Source organism: Chenopodium album, chromosome 16 (genome assembly GCF_948465745.1).
Source record: "Chenopodium album chromosome 16, dcCheAlbu1.1, whole genome shotgun sequence".
Lineage (NCBI taxonomy): Eukaryota > Viridiplantae > Streptophyta > Magnoliopsida > Caryophyllales > Amaranthaceae > Chenopodium > Chenopodium album.
The window spans coordinates 31,170,559-31,192,759 of NC_137849.1; the positions used below are offsets into that span (position 1 = coordinate 31,170,559).

Here is a 22,201-nt window from a genome sequence, read left to right on the forward strand (position 1 = left end):
TATTTTCCCATGTACTTTTATTACTTTCTCTCTCTACTTTTTTCCATACCCAATGTCAATTTACTTTTTCAATATACTTTTACTATTCTTATTTGTGTTTATTAATTCTCTTAAAAAATGTCATAAGGTACTATCAAAAGGGAACAGAGGGAGTAATAATTTTTTTAATATTTCATGTAAGGAAAGTCAGTAATATCATCGCAATGAAGTTATCATAAATATTGTGCAAATTAAAAAACATACTTGGTATTTAGTAGTTTTGATTTTTGAAAACTCCCTGTATCACACGTGTATATAGTATACTAATAATAATCTATACTAATATTTAATAATAGGAAATTTTACAAACAATATATGTTGTCATGTGTTCCACTCTTATTGGTACACATTTTATTTTTTTTATTTTTTTTCCCTTTAATTATTTATTTCTTCATTCTTGTATATGTTGTTCCCTGAAAAGACACTTGTATTTTGTGATTATCCTCTTTACATACATGAAGTTAGTTTCTTTCAAAAATACAATTAACACTTCACTTGTGTCTTTTGGTTGGTTCTATCAATTTCTTACTATATAATAGGATAGTTGAGTCAAAAAAATTCAGTTATCACTTCAAATATCTTTTTGCGTGAAAATATGAAAAAGCATCATTCTTACTACTAATATTTTATTATTTTATACTATATATAATAATATGATGAGAATATGGTGTGGAAGACTAATCTGGATGAAGTGCAAAGTGTAGCGCAGGGATATTTCAGAGTTTATTCACCTCAATACGTCCTGAGTCTTTTGATGAAATTATTGCTGGTGTTCAGGGAAGGGTGACAGAAGAAACGAATGAACGTCTCATTCGACCTCTTGATCCGGGTGAGGTTTATACTGCACTTTTCCAGATGCATCCAAGCAAAGCTCCTAGTCCAGATGGAATGAATGCAAACTTTTTTCAAAAGCACTGGCATATAGTTGGGAAGGAAGTGTCAGAGTATGTTATCTCTATGCTGAATGGTACGTCTGATTTATCGCAAGTTAATAATGCCCATATTGTTCTCATTCCAAAAATAAAAAATCCTACTGCTAAGACTGAATATAGGCCTATCAGCCTTTGCAATGTGATTTATAAAATAGCCTCAAAAATGTTGGCAAATAGACTTAAGTTAATTTTGACTGATGTTATATCTTTGAATCAAAGTGCCTTCACTCCGGGTAGGTTGATCACAGATAATACATTAATTGCATTTGAGACATTCCATTATATGAACAGCTCGAATTCAGGAAATAATGGAAATATGACTATCAAACTTGACATGAGCAAGGCATACGATAGGGTCGAGTAGATTTTTTTGGAGAAAGTTATGCTGACTATGGGTTTTCATGTTGATTGGGTTCGTATGGTTATGAGCTGTGTATCTACAGTCTCACACGCAATTTTTGTAAATGGATAGGCATCGAATGTTTTTGTTCCTGATATTCTATGTCTTATATGTTATTTTATCCCCCGTCCCACGGTCATTTACATGCATATTTGAGCTCTTCGGAGCTATTTTTGGTACTAATGTTTGGTTTCTAGTATTTTGTAGAGTTGGCATTTGTTTTGTAGGATTTTCCCGGATTTCCCGGTATTTTCTATGGTTTTCCAACCACTACGAGATATTGGAGCTTGAAGCACATCATGATCGTTGATCGTAGCCCAAGACCGATCATATCGGTGATTAACAGCTTGGTTCGTGAAATTGGTTCGAGCAATGGACCAAGAAGAGATATTGGGCCTCGTCATTTGAAGCCCAAGGAACTAGAATAGAAGATCAAGCCACGACCAAAGCAAGTCAGGTCCGATTAGGCAACATTTGGCTCGATCGGGCTGCTTCCCAGAAACACGAGTGAAGGCAAAAAGGCGAGCCCGATCGGGCACCTGTGTTTGCAGTCAGTTTAGGAAGCTCGATTTGGCTAATTTGTCGATCTTAGTTTTAATACTCTTTTGTAATCTCTCTTAACGACGTTTTTTTCATTATTCTTTCTCTAATACTCAACTCTAGAGAGCTTTTTGGTTGGTGTTTATTCTTAAACTCAAGATCTTACCTTTTTAGTGCAATTCCATTTTTCCTTCTTTCGGTATTCTTTCTTCTCTCTTTATTGTTTATTTTCTTGCTTTAATCTTAATCATGTCTTCTTTTATTGGTTTGTTTAGTTTAGATTTAATTATGTGTGAGTAGTTTAATTCTAGGGTTTTGGGGATCCATAATTAATATGAAGGGATAATTTATTATTGATTGTTGATATTGCATGATAATTTCTTATTGGATTGTTTTAATTCTTTACAATTAGATTATGAATCGAGCAGATGTGATTTGGTTGTAAAAGTATAGCAATATTGAATTGATGAATCGAGCAGATCTTAATTTGATATTAATGGCTATTTTCAATAGGAACTTAGATCTAGTAAATTGCGAAAGCCTATTAGATCTATGTTGATTAATAAATTACGAGAGCCTGTTAATCATGTTATATGTGCAATGTTAATTATTGATTGTTTTGTTTTATCCTGGAATATTAATTATTGGTGAACCTGTAACCCTAGGCCTTTTATTAATTGATTTCTCCCTAATCTTAATCTCCGTAGTATAATTCCTTTTAATAACAACAATTTTGGTTACTTGATAGTTTAGGTTATAATAATTAATTAGGAATAAAAAGACTTGTTTCCCTGTGGATTCGACCCTACTTCCCTATCTACATTAGTTAGAGGACTTAGGTAATACTTTTGATTAGGTGATACGACTTTAGCCTATCAAAATTTGGCGCCGTTGCTGGGGAAACGGTTTTATTTTTATTTCTGATTGTTTTTGTATTCTAAATTATTTTCTCCCGTCTTAGAGAACGTAAGTTCTTTGAGACAATTTTCTCATATTTGTTTGTTCAGTTCTGTGTTTATACCCAAGGGTTCTAGATCAGGTTACATTCCATTCGATTCTAAAATCGAACGATCGTTTCATAGACCGAAGAATTTTTACAGGCAGATATGAGACACTTCTAGAGGTAATCCACCTTCGGAACCCCCATCTGATTCTAGCGATTCGGAAGTGTTTTCAGAACCTGAATCAGAGATGGCGAATCCACCTCCACAACCACCTCGCAAGCTTAGCGATTATTCGCAGCCGCCACTGACGGATTTTCCACATCTCACTCCTACTCCGGCCCTTGATGGAGTGCAATTCGAGATCAAACCCCAATTTATCATGATGATAGAGAGGAAGCAATTCAGTGGAGCTAAGGGTGAAGATCCTAATCTTCACATTGTAGATTTTTGTCAATATTGCAATACCATCAGGCAAGCTGGGGTTACCCAAGACCAAATCAGGGAGATTCTCTTTCCCTTCTCTTTATGTGGAAAAGATAAATTGTGGTTTAATAGTTTGAATAGAACTGCACTTGGTATTACTGACTGGGAGACACTTGCTTTGAATTTTTATAACAAATATTACCCCTCAGAGAGAACAGCTTTGTTGAGAAGTGCAATTCAAAACTTTGCCCAAGAGCCAGATGAAACTTTATATGAGGCTTGGGAAAGATTCAAGGATCTGCAGAGAGAGTGTCCTCACCGTAATTTAGCACAATGGCAGTTAATTCAAGATTTTTACAATGGCCTTGGGAATTCATCTAGATCAATTCTAGATTTTGCAGCCAGTGGAAGGTATATGAATCTAAATGTGGAAAATGCAGGTCAAGTTATTGAATATATGGCAATTCATAATTCCCAATATAGGAATCCTAGAGGGTTTGCTAATAAAGGAAAACATAGTGTTGATTCCATATCCTTTTTGCAGGCTTATTTATCATCTATTTGCCAAAAACTAGATATCTTAATTCTGTAGCTAATGTTTCTGCTGTCAATAATACTAATGATGTTTTTTGTGAAAATTGTGGAATTGTAGGACATTGGGAGCAAGAGTGTAGGAGTTCTATGGAGCAAGTTAATGCCTTTCAAACCTATAGGCAAAATAACCCATACTCTAACACATATAATCCTGGCCTCCGAAACCATCCATATCTTTCGTACCGGAGCACCAATGTACAAAACCCTCCACCTCCACAACAACCACAACAGCAACCACCACCACAGCAGAAATATTACCATCCCAATTCTGGCCAGAAAACCCAATCACAAACTCCCCCACCTACTGACCCTGCCTTGACAGAAATTAGGGGGATGTTAGCAAGCATGCAAAAGCATATGGAGAGTAGAGATGCACAAATTGATTCAATTATAGCCCATAATAAAATTGTTGATAATCAAATTGCGCAACTTTCTTCTACTCTACAAAATCGCCAGTAGGGAGTACTACCATCGCAGCCAGTACAACCCACAGATCATGCTAATGCAATTACGCTGAGGAGTGGTTCACATTATGATGGGCCTTCTGTGCCCAAAGAGGATGAACCTGTTGCTAATCTTGATTCCCTTGTACCAAATGCTAATACTACTAACCCACAGGGCTCTAGGAAAAAACTAACTCTTCTAATGTTTCTTCACAGGGTAAACCTCGGGATAAGGGTGGAGATGTGCAAGGCCCTACTATCCAACTACCATTCCCCAATAGAAATCTAAAGAATAAGTTGAATAAGCAATTTGGTAAGTTCCTAGAGGTCGTCAAAAATCTGCAGGTAACAGTTCCTTTCACTAATTTAATCACTCAGGTTCCTGCATATGCTAAATTCATGAAAGACATTCTGACTAGGAAGAGGGCCTTTAATGAGGTTGAGACTGTAGCTTTCACTGAAGAATGTAGTGTTTTACTATAAAATAAATCTTCACCAAAATTAAAGGATCCTGGTAGTTTTTCTATACCTTGTCATATAGGAAATGTTTTTATTGATAAAGCTTTATGTGATTTAGGTGCCAGTGTCAGTGTAATGCCATCATTTGTATGTTCAAAGCTTATGATGGGTGATTTAAAGGTTATTAATATTACTCTACAAATGGCAGATCGTTTTGTTAAATACCCCTAGGTATTTTAGAGGATGTCCCTGTTAGGGTTGGTAAATTTTTTATCCCTGTTGATTTTGTTGTTTTAGACATGGCTGAGGATACGCAGATTCCTATTATTTTAGGAAGGCCCTTTCTTTATAACGCAGGGGCCGTAATTGATGTGAAAAATAGAAAATTAACTCTCTCTGTTGGTGATGATAATATTACATTTAATTTAGAGAGAGTTATGAAAGGTCCTATGTTAGAGGAGAAGTGTTATAGTATTGATGTCATTGATTTTATATGCCATGACAGCTTACCTCAGGTTCTCTCACGAGATCCTTTAGAGGAAGTATATGTTGTGAACTTGATGCAGGTGACGCTGATATTTGGAGAAAGGAGGTGGATGAAATTGAGCATGCTCTATCAAATGAGCAACTTAGCCCTGATGAGAATGGTAAGGTGGAAAATTTAATTCAGGAATCATACTCTGCGAAGGTAAAGAAACCTGAACTTAAGCCTCTTCTTCCCATTTAAAATATGTATTTTTGGATCATTAGTACTGCACTCGATGACCCACAAACTTCCCAACTTCTAGAGGTTCTTCGAACCCACAAGAAGGCCATTGGGTACAGTATTATGATCTAAAGGGTATTAGCCCTGATTTTTGCATGCATAGGATACACCTAGAGGATGATCACAGACCAGTTATTCAACCACAGAGAAGGTTGAATCCTAACATGCAAGAGGTTGTTAAAAAGGAAGTAATGAAGCTACTTGATGCAAGTACTATCTATCCTATCTCTCATTCAAAGTGGGTAAGCTCTGTACAGGTAGTTCTAAAGAAGGGTGGGATGACAGTAGTAAAGAATGATAAGAATGAATTAACTCCCACTAAAACTATAACAGGATGGCGGATGTGCATTGACTATCGTAGCCGCCACTAAAAAAGATCATTTCCCTCTCCCATTTATTGATCAAATGTTGGAAAGATTGGCTAACCATAAATTATTATGTTATTTGGATGGATACTCGGGGTTCTTTCAAATCCCAATTCACCCTGATGATCAGGAGAAAACAACATTTACTTGTCCCTATGGTACTTTTGCTTATCGTAGAATGACCTTTGGATTATGTAATGCACCTGCTACTTTTCAGCGTTGTATGATGAGCATCTTTTCTGCGTTTATAGAGTCTATTATGGAAGTTTTTATGGATGACTTTAGTGTCTATGGTTCTTCATTTGATAATTGTTTATCTAACCTCGCTAAAGTTTTGAAAAGATGTGAAGAATGCAATTTGGTTTTAAATTGGGAGAAGTGTCACTTTATGGTGACACAAGGTGTAGTATTGGGTCATATTGTTTCTGACCAAGGTATAAAGGTAGACAAAGCAAAGGTAGAAGTGATTGAGCAATTACCCCCACTGGTTAATGTTAAAGGGGTAAGGAGTTTCCTTGGTCACGCGGGGTTTTACCGCCACTTTATCAAGGATTTTTCTAAAATTGCAAAACCGCTAACCCAACTTCTACTTAAAGATTCTCCTTTTGATTTTACTGATGTGTGTCTTGAGTCTTTTAACAAGATTAAGAAAGCCTTGATTTCGGCTCCTATCATATGTGCTCCAGATTGGAATCTTCCATTCGAAATCATGTGTGATGCCAGTGACTATGCTTTGGGCGCCGTGCTTGGCCAAAGAAAGAATAAAGTTTTGCATGCTATTTACTATGCTAGTAAAACTTTAGATGAGACTCAAGTCAACTATGCTACTACAAAGAAGGAGTTTCTTACTATAATTTTTGCCTTGGAGAAATTTAGATCATACTTGGTTGGTTCTAAAATTATTGTTTTTACTGATCATGCAGTATTAAAATATCTCATTGCCAAGTCAGAGACCAAACCTAGACTTCTTCGTTGGGTACTCACACTCCAAGACTTTGATATGAAATCAGAGACAAGAAGGGAGCGGAGAATGTAGTTGCGGATCATTTGTCTAGGATCAGGTATGATGGAGGTAAGGATTCTACACCTATTAATGATTCTCTTTCTGACGATAATCTTTTTGTAGTTGTGTCATAAGGACCTTGGTATGCCGATTATGCCAATTATTTGGTAGGCGGCATACTACCTCCGGATATGTCCTATCAACAAAAGAAAAGGTTTCTCCATGATGTTAAATATTATTTTTAGGATGATCCTTTTTTGTTTCGTGAGTGTGCAGATGGACTATTTCGCAGGTGTGTTCCCGAATGGGAAGTGAACGGCATCTTACAACGTTTCCATAACTCTCCATATGGTAGGCATCATGGCCCTTCTAGAACTGTGGCCAAGCTTAACGAGTCAGGCTTCTTTAATTTTGGCCTACTATGTTCAAGGATGCGCGGTTATTCATCATGTCTTGTGATTCTTGCTAGAGGACCGACAATATTTCGAGGAGGCACGAGATGCCCCAAACTGGGATCCTTGAAGTTGAGATATTTGATGTTTGGGGTATTGACTATATGGGGCCGTTTCCATCTTCTAATGGGAATTGTTACATACTCGTGGCCATAGATTATGTGTCCAAGTGGGTCGAGGCCATTACTTCACCAACAAATGATTCCAAGGTGGTCATGAAGCTCTTCAAGAAGACCATATTTTCGAGGTTTGGTGTCCCACGAGCTATCATTAGTGATAGAGGTACTCACTTCCATGAAAGACAATTGGACAACCTTCATAGAACCGGACTTAGCTATCACCCTCAAACTAGTGGTCAAGTTGAGGTCACTAATAGGGAAATCAAGTAGATTTAGAGAAGGTAGTGGCTAAGTCAAGGAAGGATTGGAGTATGAAGTTAGATGACACACTTTGGGCGTATCGAACCACATTCAAGACACCAATTGGTACGTCACCTTATAGACTAGTGTACGGAAAGGCATGTCATCTTCCCGTGGAGTTGGAGTACAAAGCTTTTTAGGCAATCAAGGAGCTTAACATGGATTCTAAGGTCGCGGGAGAGAAAAGACTCCTCCAAATCAATGAGTTGGATGAGTTTAGATTGTCGGCGTATGATAGTGCACGAATCTACAAGGAAAAGACCAAGAAGTGGCATGATAAGAAGATCTTACCAAGAGAGTTTGCACCGGGTGATAAGGTTCTACTATTTAATTCTATATTGAAGCTTTTTCAAGGAAAACTAAAGTCTAAGTGGTCAGGTCCCTTCACTGTCACTAAGGTGAACAAATTTAGTTCTAGTTGAGCTAGTGAATGAAAAGGGTGAAGAGTTCAAAGTAAATGGTCAACAATTGAATGTGTATCATGATGGAGCTAATGTAGGAGTGGTGGAGGAAACCCACCTAACTTCATTCTCATCTTAGAGCTAAGTATAATGGTCGTACAGGACCTTTTAAACCAGCGCTTTGCGGGAGGCAACCCGTATTTCTCGCTTTCTAGACTAGTTTTTCCTTCCTTTTTATTTTATTTTTTTTAGAGAGGTGAGGAGAGTGCAATTTTACCATTTCAAGGTGCTTTTGTACAGGTTTCGAGCTACCAAGTAAGGGGACTTAGAGAGAAAAAGTGCAGAAAGCATACCCCAAAACTGGGCAGAGGCCCGATCGGGCGCGAGAGTAGCGCTAAAAACAAGCCAAAAATCGCCCGATCAGGCAAGGAGCCCCGATCGGGCGCGCAAGCAGAGCTGATTTGAAGCTTTTAATTAGCCCGATCGGGCGAAGCTCGCCCGATCGGGCGCGCAAGTGAAGGTAGAATTTGAAGGTAATTCGCTCGATCGGGCGCAAAAATTGGAGAAATCGAGTGATAGAAAAGAAATCCCGGGCGAAGCTCGCCCGATCGGGCGCAAGGATCGAGCAAAATGACGAGTAAGTTCGCGCCCGATCGGGCGGAGCTCGCCCGATCGGGCGCGCAAGTATGAGAAAATAAATCTGGAAATTCGCCCGATCATGCGCGCCTATTTTCCGGGTTGCTAAAGAGCCCCTTCTCCTTTTTCTTTTCACTTTCTTCTTTATTTCACCTTCTTCACTCACACTTTCTCTCTCTAACCTCCATTTTCAAACCTTCAAACTAATCTTTCCAATCTAGATCTTCTCTAATTCCATCATCAAAACTCAAAAATTCTTAATATTCTTCATCCTCACACCTTCCTCTTCATTCTCCATACAATTTTTACTTGTTTTCTCCATCTTTTACAAAAACCCTAGAGAGAGAAAGCTTCAAGTTTGTCAAGAAATCATTTCCAATGGCTTCAAAAAGATCAAGGACTCAAAGGGGTGAGCAATCTAGACAACAATCGGCACCAACGGTCGACCAGGAGCTTCAAATCCCGGGATGGAGCGAGGTGGTGGTTAGTAGTTGGGAGCAAAAGACAAGGATGCTCAACCTCATCTCGAGGCAGGTACTCCCTACTCGTTTTGTTCATCATCCCACCTTGATTAGATTAGGACTTGATAAACATGTAGAAAAATTGTTTAAAGGAATTGGCATGCATAGCTTGTTTAACTTGCATTGTGATACATATGATTATTTATCAGTAGAATTTATTTCTACTTTTAATTTGATTAAGTCAAGTTCAACCGTCTATCATGTTCAATTAGATTACTTAACAATGATGTGAGACTTTCTTTGAAGGATTTTGGTAAAATTTTTGACTTGAAATCCGATAAGCCCATAAAACCACCTCGGGACTATTGTGCCGAACTTTACCTAACTCTAACGGGGGAGGTTTTAGAAAGCCTCCAACATGCCAAGGGAACTTGGCTTCATCATCCCGTGCCAAAGTTTTGGCAAAGATTTGTTGGCCTTACTATTTTTGAGAGGCATGAACCGGCCAATGTTAGGAAGGATGAATAAGAATTACTAGCCTCCTATTTAGTCCCTAGTTGTGGGAAATTGAACATTCCCCTTAGGATGGCCCAACATTTCCAAAGGAGTGTTAAGGCGGCCGAAGCCTCTAGAGCTAGGACTTCTATCTACTTTGGTGGGTTAGTCACCCATATTGCACAAAAGTTGACGGGTTTTACACCCAATGACCATAGGAGAGTTAACGGCCCTACCCTCATGGACCTACCTTACTTAGGAAGCCTCAATTGGGTCCAACCTACCCATAATGTGACTCAACCCAATGAGATGTGGTGGATAATTCATAGAGAGTCGGGTAGGAGGGATTAAGCCTTCACATTGCCTAACCCAAACTTGACCAAGTTCGATAGGAGTAAGTCCACCTACACATTTGAACTCGGTAACCAAGGAGAGGCTCGAGAGGCTCACCACTCACCACCTCAACCACAACCTCAATTCCAACCTCCTCCACAACCCCAACTCTACATACATGATATCCCTACCTCTTCCGTTGACTACAACATCGATCCCAATGCACCTTATGACTTCTCGGCTTTTAGGAGCCAACTTGATAGGATCGAGAGGGGGCAAGGAGGAGAGTAGAGGGCTTGGTTCAAAACCTTGACACTAGAGTAGGTTCTCTAGATACACGGGTTGGGTACATGGAGAGAAACCTAGGGCAGGGTTTATACCCCATGTATGATGACTATGCACGCCGAGGGGCTATTCCCCCCGAGACTCTTGTTCCCGATTTGTTTCAATATCCTCAAGGAGGATATTCGACCCCCAGTGCCTTTGGTAGTTATGTGAACTATTCTTCGGTCCATGATTATGGGTCCGGTGTTCCTTTTGGTGGGTTTAGGGGGAATGTGGATCCTAACTATTTTGCAGGTGGTTCGTGTAACACCCCGTCCTTTTGGAACTGGAAGCGTTAGCGGAATTACGCTTGAACGGTAGGCTACTTAACTTCAATTAGAAAAGTCAAGCTTAACATAGGTCTAAAAGTCAAATTTAACTTATTCACACATCCAAATTAAGTTGTTTAAGCTAAGCGCAAACTATGTGAACAAAAGAAAATAGCAAACAAACTTTAACATGGACAAATCAATTACATTCAAAAGCCAAGGGCAGAACAACCCTTATCGGCCAAACTAAAATCAAACTAAACCAAATTCAAAGTAATGAAACAGTCAACTAACAACAAAGGCATACAAGCCTAAAAATTAGGTTCTAAACTCTCAATCCCCAACCCATCGTCACATATATCAAATAAACAAATGAAACCTGCAAATTATAACAACGTTCCACAATCAGTGGGGAGCAACTAGCAGTTCTCCCTCAAATCAGAAATAGAAGATCTTAGACTTAAATTAACAGAAAGAAACCATAACCACAATCAACTTGAAAACTCAAATGAAATCACTTAAAACCATCAAACCATACAAACAATGAAATATTTTAAAATAAACTTAAAACAGAAATATCGATATTAAATCACTCAATTCCAATCATAATAATATATAGACGCTAGTGGCCTCGCAATCCCCTTCCTAAGGTTTGTCAGGACGAACCCCCGGTCATCTCGCAGAGACCGTGTCTAAGATTGGCCAACTCCCGGTTATGGGTAGATGCCTATAAGGTCTTACACACCCCCGGACGACAAAAATTAACCCAGGTTGAGCTACCTAAGACTCGCAATCCAGGTAGTTAGCATGTTCATTAACCATCGGGAAGCAACTCGGCCTCACACCCGACTATGGCCCCACACACAATTCAAAAATCACTTAAAATAGATAATACAATATATTTCACTCAGAAATCTGCAGAGAAGCCTAAAATGATCTTACACTCAATTTAAACTGCATAAGAAAATCATATTTCTTAAATTCAATTGAAACTCCCTTTCAAAACACAGCTCAACTTAATAAAACACAAAAGGTATCGTCTGAGTTTGGAAATATAATTAATTATCGAAATTCAACAATTAAGTGCATTCACAACTCTTGGCGAAGTGATGCTAAAGACAGTGTTATCCTTCTCTAAAGCATTACGACGTCGACAATACAATTACAACCCACACATATTCAAACACACATAGAAATATTTCACTTTAGGGGTTTATAATACCCAAAAATTCAATCATCAACTATTTAAAATATAATTTCAAATAAATTATAATACTTATAATAAAAAAATTACATAAAATCATTTAATTAAATCAAATATCCAAACTATCATTTCATAAAACAACCAAAACGGGACAGCAACATACAAGTCTAATAATCATCATAAAAACCCAACCAAACATGATTTAAATGCGAAATAAAAATTAGGGCATATACATACACTCATTAGGCATCATATAAAACCATTCTGGACTTAAAATTCAAGAGAGAACATGCCAAAATAAAATCATATTTACAGCAGCCCCTACACTAATGTACAGCAGTACCAATTATACCAAATCACCCAAAAACCCACCTTAAACATGAATCTATGCTTAGCCCACTTTAGTGCACACTCTAAAAACACAATAGGTCATATTAAACATGCATTTGCGCTTAGAAATCAAGGAATACACAATTGAAAATCACCATCCTTCACACGCCTAGCAGATTAGGGGCAGCAGCTATGTTGCACTAATTTAGGCACTTTAAACTATCTTAAATTATATAAAATCATGCTATATCAATTTAGGGAATACCCTAACATGATGCTAATTCAAATTAGGCAATAAAATCAACACAAATAATTAACTCAAAGCCTGAGAACAGTTGAAACACAAGCTGTCATTACAGCACACTAATTCGAAAGTACTTGCATATAAAAGAGAGAATTTTGCCTCAAACACACATATTTTGACTAAGATACAAACTCCTATATAATCCTTACATGATAATCTAGAAGATATATTCAATTGGTCACAAATATAAGATATATACATGCTCATAAACTCAATCTAACATCACGTTCTTAATTCATGTTGGCAGCACAACTTGTCTCACAAAATCAGTCATTTGGAGGCCTTAAACACCTCCGAATTTTACCCATAATATATCAAATCGATCGTAAAGAAATCCTCTACAATAATGTAAAATAAAATCATTGAAATTATGGCTTAACCACAACCAGAAAGTACTACAGAAACAGCGGTCTCACACACACACAGCAGTCACGTACAGCATACTTGTAAGACCCGAAATCATGTTATAACTTGATTAAAACACATCAAAAACATCATAAAACAATTAGGGATTGATAGTAACCCAATATAGGCATGAAGTTCATGTTTTAAACACATAAAACAAGGCAAAATCCATCCGAAAAACTGACATAATCACCACATACGAAAATTGAAACTAACCCTAACCCAACATGAATTCAATCCTATAATCTAACCCTAAAACCTAGCATTTCTAATCTAAGGGAAGAAAGGCTAGTTACCTTGATATATAGGCCACCAAAACCCAAAGAAAAGGACAGCAACACCGCACACAAACAGCAGCAACCACACGCACAACACCCACCCAAGCAGTCTTGTTCCCTTGCCTCGTTTTTGCTTGTTCTAGAGGAGAGATAGAGCACGATTTTGGCAGAGATTATGGCATCAAGTTAAGCTTTGATTTCCCCTTGATTCCCACCTTGAATTCCACGAGAAAGATGGGGAGAAGAGGAGTGATTTGCTGCATCTTTTGGTGGAGAAAAACTGATGTATTTTTGCCTTCTTTGTACGTGAAATGAGAAGAGGAAGAGAAAGGGTTTGGGCAGCAAATTAATAGGTTTTATTAGAATTAATGAAATTGAATATGGGGGGTTACATAGGTGGAATATGGGAAGCTTCTAATCCCTCAAAGATGCTGTGTAAAACAGCCTAGAATGGGCTCAAATGAGGCTCACAAAAAGGCCACACAAAGCTAGGATTCAAGGCTTCTCTTTTGGGCTTGACTAAATAATTAATTTAGGCGTTAGAATGGGATAAGGAAGCTAATAAACAAGCATATCTTAATCTATTTAGTCATGGAAGTTGTAAGGCGAAACCCAACTAATAAACAAAGTCTAGTTGGCCCGAAACTAAACTAGGAAAGAAATATAACGGAGGCGAATTGAATCATGTTTTAAAACGATAATATATAAATATTATATTATTGATATCTCAATAATAACAACAATAGTAATAATGAAAACAATAATTTTAAATTACAATACAAATATATATATAAAGTTCGTATTTTATAGAAAAGTAATATAAAAAGGCAAGATGCGAAACCAATAATATTTATAATGACCTAATTAATAAAAGGACATTATAATAAGTTTTATAAATATAAATTAAAGAATAGTTTATAAACAATATCAATTCGATAAACGAGTTGACGGAATCACCCAATACCACTTTATTTATCGATATTGATACAATTGAACGTAAAACGTCTTAAAACTCTAAAAATCATTTTATACATATAGAATTGACACTTTAGTCAAGGAATCACCCATGATGACCTGTATCAATTTTAATAAGTTAAATATCTAAATTGACACTTAAACTTAAGGAATCACCCTTTAAAGCTAATATTAATTCAGATAAGTCAAATACAGTTTGAAATGATTAAAACTCAAATATAGAATCCTTTTAAATAATACCTTTCAAACGTTTTGTCAAAATACTATAATTAGAGTCTAAAAAGGTTGGGATGACCTTTAAAACAAAGAACGATCTAAATAATTAAATTAACATTTTGATTTAGAAACTGAGATTTAAATTAGAAATTTGGCTATATATGTTGAAACACACATAAAGTAATGGTTTGAAAATACGGGGTGTTACAGTTCGGGTCATGGAGGTGCCGGCTCTAGTCATGGAGGTGGTGGTGGCTATGCTAGGATGGATGAGGATGATGATGAGGAGTAGCTACTCCTAGATACACTCCCAAGTCAATGAGGACATTGCTTGATTTGGCTTGGGGGAGATGATCTTGTATATATGGTTTCACTCTCTCTCTTATCTCCTTTTATTGCTTTCTAGTATAGTTTTATTGCTTTGGAAAAAAAAAAGAAAAATACAAAAAAAAATTACAAAAATACATTCCAATGAAGAAAATGAATCATGCTTCCCTGTGCCCCTTGAAAAAGAATTGTTTTGACTCTTGGTTGTTGATAATGAACATTGTGGATTAGTTGGTCATGATTTGATGTTTGATTGCTTTGGAGCCTTAACATGCATCAATCTTGTCTAACTACTTGTGAATATAGTGCTTGACTAGTTGATTTGGTTAGGAATGTGTGTTAGTTTCTGGTATGTCAATAAATCTGAGTATTGGTTTGCGACTATGAGTAATGTTTATATGATTCACTATTATGCACAATGTGGAGGACGAAGGCGTTCATTCTTTTAGGTGGCCTTCAGACGAGATTAGATACATTTGTTCCCTTCTTGTTACCCATGTTATTGCTTGTGCCCTTTCATTGTTTATTTAGCCACATTACAAGCCTAATTAAGCCCCATTGGTTACTAGTCCCAAGCTTGGCTTGGGGGAGTTTTTAGTTAGTGAGGTGAGGGAGTTGTAGTGTGCACATTATTTGCACAATGTGGGAATATAAAATGAGTAATTTGTTCTTTGATTTTGTGATTGGAAAATTGATGACAATTTGTGTTTCAAAGTTGAATTTCCAACGTGAGATAAAAAGAAAAAAAGAGCAAAAGAAAAAAATGTTTCAATGTTCAAGTGTTCTATGTGAAGGTTGCTCAAAAAGAAAAAAAAAAAAAAAAAAAAAAAAAAAAAAAAAAAAAAAAAAAAGGTATCAAGTTTGAAAAAAAAAAAAGAAGAATGAGTTCAAAGTTTGTTTATTCACTCTAATTCTTTAATATCATATTTTTATGAGTGAATTTGTAAGTGATGGTGATTATGTGAGATATCAACTTGATTGTTTGGTGAATTTTTGTGGATTTGAGTTGTGTTGGAGATGATTTGGTCATTATTTTTTACCTTGGTTTTGCTAGGATTTGGCTCCCTTTAAGCATGGCTTTGCTCTCACATTTTTCCAAATTTTTCCTACCCTTTACCCTAGCCTTACATTACAAGCTTTAAAGACCTTCCGTCCTTTGTGCATAGAATTGTGTGGATGTAAATTGAAAGTAGTCGTTTATCATTGCGAAGGGTGACTTGATGTATTCCAAGTCGACTATCTAGGTTGAGTGCTTATCTCTTTAAACACACGAGTGTTATGAGTTTGGGAGGGCATTGTTCACAATAAAGGGGTGGTTAGAGAGCGATCGAGTACATTCTTTACTCGCCACATAAATGAGAGTAGAGTGTGTGAGCACTAGTTTTGAATTCTATATGCTCTTGTGGTTTGCTCTACTTGACAATTGTTAGGGAAGATAGGAAGTCGGATGGATTTGAGTGATTGATTATGATGCATGTTTGTTGGATTGGCCTTGAGTTATGTTGTGGATTTTTGATGTGATTCGAGGTGAAGCTATGATTTGTTTTGATTCATTGCCTTGCTTAGGGACAAGCAAGAATTTGGCTTGGGGGAGTTAATATTCATGTTATGTTATTTTATCCCCCGTCCCACGGTCATTTACATGCATATTTGAGCTCTTTGGAGCTAATTTTGGTGCTAATGTGTGGTTTCTAGTGTTTGGTAGAGTTGGCATTTGTTTTGTAGGATTTTCCCGGATTTGCTGGTATTTTCTATGGTTTTCCAACCACTACGAGATATTGGAGCTTGAAGCACATCATGATCGTTGATCGTAGCCCAAGACCGATCGTATCGGTGATTAAGGGCTCGGTTCGTGAAATTAGTCCGAGCAATGGACCAAGAAGAGATATTGGGCCTCGTCATTTGAAGCCCAAGGAACTAGAATAGAAGATCAAGCCACGGCCAAAGAAAGCCGGGCCCGATCAGGCAAACCTTTGGCTCGATCAGGCGGCTGCCCAGAAACACGAGTTAAGGCAAAAAGGCGGGCCCGATAGGGCGGCCCTTCGCCCGATCGGGCGCATGTGTTTGCAGTCGGTTTAGGAAGCTTGATTTGGCTAATTTGTCGATCTTAGTTTTAATACTCTTTTATAATCTTTCTTAACTACGTTTTTTTTTTCATTGTTCTTTCTCTCATACTCAACTCTAGAGAGCTTTTTAGTTGGTGTTTATTCTTAAACTCAAGATCTTACCTTTTTAGTGCAATTCCAATTTTCCTGCTTTCGGTATTCTTTCTTCTCTCTTTATTGTTTATTTTCTTGCTTTAATCTTAATCATGTCTTCTTTTATTGCTTTGTTTAGTTTAGATTTAATTATGTGTGAGTAGTTTAATACTAGGGTTTTGGGGATCCATAATTAATATGAAGGGATAATTTGATATTATTGATTGTTGATATTGCATGATAATTTCTTATTGGATTGTTTTAATTCTTTACAATTAGATTATGAATCGATCAGATGTGATTTGGTTGTAAAAGTATAACAATATTGAATTAATGAATCGAGCAGATGTTAATTTGATATTAAAGGCTATTTTCAATAGGAACTTAGATCTAGTAAATTGCGAGAGCCTGATAGATCTATGTTGATTAATAAATTGCGAAAGCCTGTTAATCATGTTATATGTGCAATGTTAATTATTGATAGTTTTGTTTTATCCCGGAATATTAATTATTGGTGAACCTGCGACCCTAGGCCTTTTATTAATTGATTTCTCCCTAATCTTCATCTCCGTAGTATAATTCCTTTTAATAACAACAATTTTGGTTACTTGATAGTTTAGATTATAATAATTAATTAGGAATAGAAGGACTTGTTTCCCTGTGGATTCTATCCTACTTCCCTATCTACATTAGTTAGAGGACTTAGGTAATACTTTTGATTAGGTGATACAACTTTAGCTACCAGTTCTGGAGAGGGGTCTCCGCCAAGGTGACCCCATATCACCATACTTATTTATTATCTGTGCTGAAGTCTTCTCAAATCTGATACAGCTTGAAGTTGCCAGGAAGTCACTCCATGGAGTAAGAATTTGCAGGAACGCCCCTATAGTTTCTCATCTTCTATTCGCCGACGATAGCATTATTTTTTGTAAAGCTGATAATAGAGACGCTCATGTTGTGAAGCAGATTCTTGCTCGATATGAAGAGGCCTCGGGTCAAATGATAAATTTTGGGAAGTCGGAGGTATCTTTTAGCTTGAATGTGGGACAGGGCAAGAAGGAAGAGTTGGTGACTATTTTGGGTGTTAATTGTGTGGAACAACAAGGTAAGTACTTAGGGATGCCTACTTCAATTGGACGCTCAAAAAACCGTGCTTTTGCTTTCTTGAAAGAAAGAATCTGGAAAAAGATTAAAGGGTGGAAACAACAAACTTTGTCGTTTGCTGGTAGGGAAGTCCTATTAAAGACAGTGGTCCAAGCGGCTCCTACTTGATGAGTTTGTTTAAATTACCTGTGGGTCTTTGTTCAGATATTCAAAAAATGATGTCGCGGTTTTGGTGGGGATGTAAAGAAGGCAAGAGGAGAATTCATTGGGTGGCATGGGATAAGATGTGCAAGCCGAAAGAGGAGAATGGATTGGGGTTTCGGAGAGTGATTGACTTCAATGAATCTATGCTGGCAAAACAAGTTTGGAGACTTGTCCAAAACCCAGGTCTTTTAGCTACTCAAATCCTGAAAGTACGGTATTTTCCAAATTTAGATTTTATGAGTGCAGCGTTAGGGAGCAAGCCTAGTTACATCTGGCGTAGCATACTGGATTGTAGGTGGGTTATTGAGAAAGGGGGTAGATGGGTGGTAGGGGATGGTAAATCTATAAACATATGGAAGGACCCCTGGGTGGACAGACCATATTCCAGCTACATAATTTCTACTCATCCTCCTCGTTGTTCGATAGAGAAGGTGGCTAAATTGATTGATATGGATAATAATTGCTGGAAGGAGGATCTTGTGAGACATTTGTTCTTACCATTTGAAGCTGATGAGATTCTTTTTATCCCTTTATGCTCTAGGCAAGTGGATGATATTTTTGGTTGGTGCTATACAAAACATGGTAATTATACTGTGAAGTCCGGATACCATTTTGTTAATTTTTTCAAAAACAAGCTAGAAGGGGCTCCTAGCTCTTCAAAGGTGTCTACTTTCTGGAAGAAATTATGGGAGCTTAATGTTCCTCCGAAAGTAAGAGTTTTTGCCTGGAGAATGTGCCGAGATGCTCTGCTCACATGTGTTAGTTTGCATAGAAGAATTGAGACGATTCCAGAGCTTTGTAGTAGGTGTGAGAGTTGTGAAGAATCTACTTATCATGCTGTGAGAGGATGTGTTTTTGCTGCTGCTGTATGGAGGTTTTCAGGTTTGACAGAAGTTGATGAAAGTGCCCCCTTTGTATCTGCTACAAACTGGTTTGAATGGGTTTTGAGGAGACACTCAAAGTATACATCCGAGGAAGTAATAATGATAGCCTGGTTTATTTGGTTCGAGCATAATCGGGTTTTACATGGAGAAATGGCTAAACACCCAGCAGAAATTGTGGCTAAAGCGCAATCTTGCCTCCAGGCTTACAGGGAGGCAAGGGAGATGAGAATAAAGAAGAAGACCCCTGCTGTAAAGTGGGCGGAGTGTGGTGCTGCTAGTTGGCAACCACCACCTGTAGGTAGCCTGAAAATCAATGTTGACGCTGCAAATTTTGGTGAGCTAGGATCGGGGCTGGGCGTGGTTATTCGTGACCATGAAGGTAACGTGTGTAGAGCTACTTGTTTGCAGACAAAAAGTAAATGGAATGCTGAAATTGTAGAGGCTAAGGCAATTGTTTTGGGACTACAAATTGCTATCCAATGCAATGTTACGAATGTTATCATTGAAAGCGATTGTCTTCATGTAATTAACAAGCTGAAGTCAAGAGAAGCGGATGGCTCATACTTGGGTGTGGTTCTTCGTGAGATTTACTTGCTTTCTAGTGATTTTAGTTCTATTTCTTTTACTCATGTGTTCAAAGAAGTTAATGAGGCTGCTCATGTAATGGCACATCTAAGCCCTCCTGAGTACTCTACTCGAGTTTGGGTGGGGGGGTGTCCTTTAGTTATTTCTGATATTGTAGCAACAAACTACAATTTCCTTCTTTAATAATAACTAGATAAGCCTCGTGCGATGCACGACATAAAAAATTTATTTTAAATATGTCCCTCATAAATTATAAAAACATAACCATTAATTGCAATGCTATTAAGATCTATCTAATTTTGAAGAAGAGTATAAATTTAAGTAAATTATGCAATACGAAATACTCTTTAACCGGGAGTAATTATTTTTTGAAGCCAAATAGTAACTCATAAATTCATCATAATATAATATATGGAATATAATATAATATAATAATTGTTTTCAAAAAAAAAAACTATTGTAATAATTTAAGGTAAAAAATAAAAATAAAAATATGATGTCAGCAATTAATTTAGGCGGGAAAAATTTTAACCACAACTTAACATGTGTACAATTTGAAAAAGTGATGATGTCAGCGGTTGTTGTTTTAGTTTAATTATAGATAGATTGAATTGCCTTGTGGCTCTTATAAAAAAAAATTAAAAAAAAAATTAAATCATACACCTATTTTTACTCAATTCCAATAAAAGAGCAATCTCAATGTACAATTAAACAACCCGCTATAATAAACATTTTAGCAAAAAAATTCACCTGTGCATTTACATGGGATAAATAATACTAGTATATCATAATAAGGGGGTTCCAACAATGATTTGGTGGGATAATCAATTATGTTATGATATCAATAAGCTTGTGACACATCACACAAAAGGTTAACTTTCTAAATAAAAACAATGTGTTTATAGTTATTCAAAACATAGTAAATTGTGAAATTTAGAAAATTTTATCCTATTCTTGTAACAATGTTATCTAAAATATTAAATATCATATGTCTATTATTAGTTTGATTTCTGAACTTAAATTTCTGTGACAATTGATCATTTCACGCCATCTCCCATTCAATTCCCAAAACATGGATAGCCAAAAATCAATTCTCGTAACCCTATTCATCATCATTGTAACAGTAAATTCAAACAATATTGTACACGTCAATGCCGTAGGTTCACCTTCGGCAAATCCTAACAGTTTATCATGTATGGATCTTTTGATGAATAATATGGTTTCTTGTATTACATTTATAAGCCAAGGTAGTTCCGCTTCAAAACCCGACCCGGGTTGTTGTTCGGGTTTGAAAGTTGTATTAGGCACCAATGATGAATGTTTGTGTGAAGCATTGAAGAGTGGTGGAAGTTTGGGAATTCAAATTGATGTTGGACGTGCTGCATCTCTTCCTTCTGCTTGTAATGTCAATGCTCCTCCCATTAGCAAATGTAACGGTAAGTTCTATTATTTTCATTTTATAATCTTATCAAAAAAAAAAAAAAAAAAAAAAAAAAAAAAGTCTAATTATTAATAACATCTATTCTAATAAAATTTTGTCTAATTATAAATAAAATCTATACCAACATATTAAACTATATTCTTGATAGTCGATCTATATACAAAAACCAAAAAAAAAAAAGTAACAACAACAATATAATATTAAATTTCAATCATGATATCCTCAGTAAAATATGCGTACATATTAATACAATAATAAGAAATAAATGAAGGGAATAGAATTAGTACGAGAGCATTTTTGTAATTGAAGTCTTTCTTGGGCTAATTAACAATATTTTCACCAAGAAATTGTTTTCCTACTTGTATTTTATTGATAAATTTATGTTAAATTTTAATTTCATGTTTTATATGTTAATTAATTCTAGGACCACCTAGTTCCTCTTCATCACCACCTAGTTCCTCTTCATCTTCATCACCACCTAGTTCCTCTTCACCACCACCTAGTGAGCAACATGACCCTAACAAGCACAACGCGACTACACCAACGGCACAACCTACACCACCACCACCCGCCACACCAAAAACGGCGCCACCACCTTCGCCACCCATCAACTCATCGAAAATGGGGCCATCGTCTTCGCCATCCGCTTCATCAACATTAGTACCATCATCTCCCCCACCCACCACACCAAAAACAGGGTCATCACCACCCCCACCACCCACCTCATCGACAACAGCGCCGTCTCCATCATCTTCATCACTAGCACCCTCAAAAATACCACCAATGGGGTCATCCTCGCCTTTACCACAAACACCTATTGCGACAACAACGGTGCCATTGCCTTCGCCAGCAAGCGACGACACACCAACTACAAGCCCGCCACATTCATCTTCATCATCATCAGTGTCCATTATCATCCCTTATGTTATGATTGCTTCATGCAATATATTTCTCCATTTCTTTGCATAGGAATGTAATAAGCTTGTACCAAGTGCAAGATTATATCTCAATTTAGGCTTTCGTGTTTTGTGGCTTTATCACTCAAGTG

The 22,201-nt window shown here is 36.9% G+C and overlaps 1 non-coding gene across 1 annotated transcript; it reads right to left on the reverse strand.

Annotated features, from left to right (window-relative positions):
• Positions 1-3,498: 3,498 nt before the first annotated feature.
• LOC145587124 (small nucleolar RNA R71) lies at positions 3,499-3,605 on the reverse strand. Its single transcript, XR_014101154.1, has one exon. It is a non-coding gene; the product is annotated as a small nucleolar RNA R71 (small nucleolar RNA).
• Between the last annotated feature and the right edge of the window lie 18,596 nt (positions 3,606-22,201).